The 3,979-nt window shown below is 33.2% G+C and overlaps 1 non-coding gene across 1 annotated transcript; it reads right to left on the reverse strand.

Annotated features, from left to right (window-relative positions):
• Positions 1–1,795: 1,795 nt before the first annotated feature.
• On the reverse strand, positions 1,796–1,868 carry TRNAF-AAA. Its single transcript has one exon. It is a non-coding gene; the product is annotated as a tRNA-Phe (tRNA).
• Between the last annotated feature and the right edge of the window lie 2,111 nt (positions 1,869–3,979).

Raw genomic sequence — 3,979 nt, forward strand, 5'->3', positions numbered from 1 at the left:
GGTCCTACACTCAAAGACGTTCCTCCAAACTAATTCCTTTAGCCTGAAGATAGGATATGGAAGGGGTTCAATGAAGAAATAGGGCCTTGAAACCCCTAGAATCGGCTACCCAATAAGAAATTCTTTGTTTTATCTCCAGCGATAAATCAGATTTTGGATGAACTTTGGTAGCGAATATCTTAGGCTACGATCCACGAGAAGTTATCAAATAAATCCCTAGCCCTTTCTTACTTAAGCACAATAATCTAGCATACAATGTACCATATCATAACCTAACCATTTTTTTTCTTATTTCCTTTGTCTATAAAATTATTGACAACCTAAATCATTGTAACAATTCAGAGATCTAAACAATTCATGAGATCTAAAATATAATTGGTTGTGATTTCCTAAAACTCATACAAAATTATTTTCCTTTAATCTCTAATTCAAAACAAAATAATTGTAACCAAATTAATATTACTTAATAAAATAAGAGGAAGATTTAACATGTCACTACTGACCTCTTCAAATGATGTATCTCCTCAGCCCAAACTAAATCTGCTTAAACTTTTTGTTTTTTGTTTTTTTCTATTTGTTTGGGTAGTAACAAAGAAATTCTGGGTAAATCTTTACAGAAAAGAATTCCTGATTAATTGCCAGATTTATTTTTAGGGAAGGAGTGGTGAGAGATTGAAAGAAGGAGTAGGGATCCGTTAGCAAATGTTTTTTTTATATATATATATTTTTATTATTTATTTATTTATTTATTTATTATTATTATTATTACTATTTTATTTTATTTCTTCTGTTGTTACAGGAACATTGAAAGTAGAATGTACACAGTGATTCTTATTAACATCTCCCTCTTCAGGATTCGTCCTCGAATCAGAAAAATTATCACCTACATCAAAAAGACTCAATTTAGCAACATTGAAAGTAGAATGTATTGACAATTCTACGGGAACATCAATTTTATTGTTCCATGCAATAAAATGAGTCATTTTACGACGAATCAGAAAAATCATCACCTACATCAAAAGGACTCAATTTAGCAACATTGAAAGTAGAATGTATTGACAATTCTACGGGAACATCAATTTTATTGTTCCATGCAATAAAATGAGTCATTTTACTAAATGTCTTATGGAGCATTTATAGTCAAATAAAGAATTAGGAATCCACTCCCACTCCCAATTCAACTATCCAAGCTAACATTAAAATGTGACGTGAATAGTCAAATGCTGTGAACGGAGTCAAGTTATGTGACGTGAATCAGGTGCGCTAATATTTGAAGAAGAAAAAAATCATAAGTAAAGGTATTTCTGCTAATTCATTATATTTTAAAAAGGAATAATCACTAATTCTGAAGAAGAAAAAAATCATAAGTGAAGGTATTTCTGCTAATTCATTATATTTTAAAAAGGAATAATCACTAATTTTAGATTGAATAAAGTTATGCAACTTAATCAACTTATGCAACCAATGAGGTATTTATGCTAATTCATACTAATTTTTTTATTGAATAGTCAGCTTATGCGAATGGAAAAAAGTGCGGTGAACGTGGAGATTAAACACGTGACCTTCAAATCTTTAGTTTAACACTCTCCCAACTGAGATATCCCTGCTAACATTAAAAATAAAAATTCATAAGTAAAGCTATTTCCACTAATTCATTATATTTTAAAAAGAAATAATAATCACTATCCCTGCTAACATTAAAAATAAAAATTCATAAGTAAAGCTATTTCCACTAATTCATTGTATTTTAAAAAGAAATAATAATCAACTAAACTATAAGGTGCCATGAACCAAGTGCGGTGAACGTGGATTGAACACGTGACCTTCAGATCTTTAGTCTGACGCTCTCCCAACTGAGCTATCCCCGCAATCATCAAAAATGAAAATTCATCAGTAAAGATATTTTCGCTGATTCAAAAGAAATAATGACTAATTTTTTATTGAATAGTCAGGTTATGCAAATAGAAACAGGTGCGGTGAACGTGGAGATTGAACAAGTGACCTTCAAATCTTAAATTTGACGCTCTCCAAACTGAGGTATCCTCGCTAACATTAAAAATGAATGTTTTTAAGTAAAGATATTTCCGCCAATTAATTGAAATTTTAGAAAGAAATGAACACTAATTTTAGATTGAATAGTCAAATTGTTGTGCAACGTGAACCATGTGTGGTTAACATGGATCGAGCACGAGACCTTCAGATCTTCAATCTAACGCTCTCTCAACTGAGCTATCCACACTAACATTAAAAATGAAAATTCATCAATAAAGGTATTTTCGCTAATTCATTGAAATTTTAAATAGAAATAATCACTAATTTTTAATAAGATATTCAAGTTATCCAACTTGTATAAGGTGCGGTGAACTAGAACACGTTAGGTATTTCGAATAATTCATTGAGATTTCAGAAAGGAATAATGATTAATTTTAGATTGAATAGTCGAGTTATGCAACTAGAATTAGGTGCGGTGAACGTGGAGATCAAACACGTGACCTTCAAATCTTTAGCCTGACGCTCTCCCAACAGAGCTATCCCCGCTAATATTAAAAATGAAAATTCATAATTAAAGGTATTTCCATTAATTCATTATGTATAAAAAAGAAATAATCACTAATTTTAGATTGAATAAGCAAGTTATGTTTTTAGATTGTATAGTCAGATAATAAACTTGTATTAGGTGCGTTGAACGTGGATAAAACACGTGTGACTTTCAAATCTTCAGTCTAACAATCTTCCAACTGAGCTACTCTTGCTAACATTAAAAATGAATATTCATCAGTAAAGGTATTGGGTACACTTCTGGAAATTCAACAAAAGACAATAGTATTAGACCGAGATGCCAGATTTAAATCTCGCTTCTGGAAAATTCAACAAAAGGCATTGGGTACGCAGTTATAGTACGACATTCTACCCATAAACAGATGATCAAACAGAAATGCTCAAGCAAATATTGGAAGACATGTTGAGGGTATATGAGATGGATTTTGCAGGAAGTTGGGATAAGTACCTACCCCTTATGAAATTCGCTTATAATAATACTTGCCGAGCCACCATACAAATGGCCACATACGAGGTTCTCTATGGACGAAGATTTCGATCCCCTATCTTTTGGGAAGGAGGGGGGCAAACGACAATTATTAGGTCAGAGCTGGTGCAAATTACCAACGCCACAGTCTAGAAGATTAAAGCTAGGATACAAACCGCACAAAGCCGAGAGAAAAGCTATGCAGACCTAAGGCGCAAGGACATGGAATTGTAGGTAGGGGATCATATATTCCTAAAGGTAGCACCCCATGAGAGGGGTGCTCAGGTAGGGTAAAAAGGGGAAGCTAAGCCCTAGGTTTATCCGTCCCTTTGAGAAATTAGAAAGGATTGGATCTGTGGCCTATAGAATCGGGCAATGCCCAAACTTGTCTGCAGTACATAATATCTTTCATGTATCCGTACTACGGATGTAGACCCTAGATCGTTCGCACGTACTGGCTCATGAAACTCTCTTCTTGAAAGATGACCTAACGGATAAAGAAGACCCGATTCAAATAATAGACAAGAAAGTCAAATGATTGAGAAACAAGGAAATCTCTCTTGTTAAGATCCTATGAAAGAATCATAGAGTAGAAGAAGCCACTTTGGAAAAAGAAGGCAAATAAGAACCTTGTACCCTGACCTATGTTAGAATAAGCACTTTGGATGACCGAAAATTTTCGAAGGAGAGGAGAATTTGCAACACTCAAGGTCTCCAATAAGAGACAGTGTATAATCCCCACTAGGTTGTATCTAGAAGCAAAGAATAAGTAAAATTGAAAAAACATTGAGAAAATGGTACTTTTTCTAATTTTTATAAACTTCCGGAATCATTAAATTTTTTATAGAATAAGAATTACACTCAAAGACGTTTCTCCAAACCAATTCCTTTAGCCTGAAGAAAGGATATGGAAGAGGTTCAATGAAGAAATAGGGCCTTGAAACCCCTAGAATC

Source organism: Cucurbita moschata, unplaced genomic scaffold, assembly GCF_002738365.1.
Source record: "Cucurbita moschata cultivar Rifu unplaced genomic scaffold, Cmos_1.0 Cmo_Scf00150, whole genome shotgun sequence".
Taxonomy (NCBI): Eukaryota; Viridiplantae; Streptophyta; class Magnoliopsida; order Cucurbitales; family Cucurbitaceae; genus Cucurbita; species Cucurbita moschata.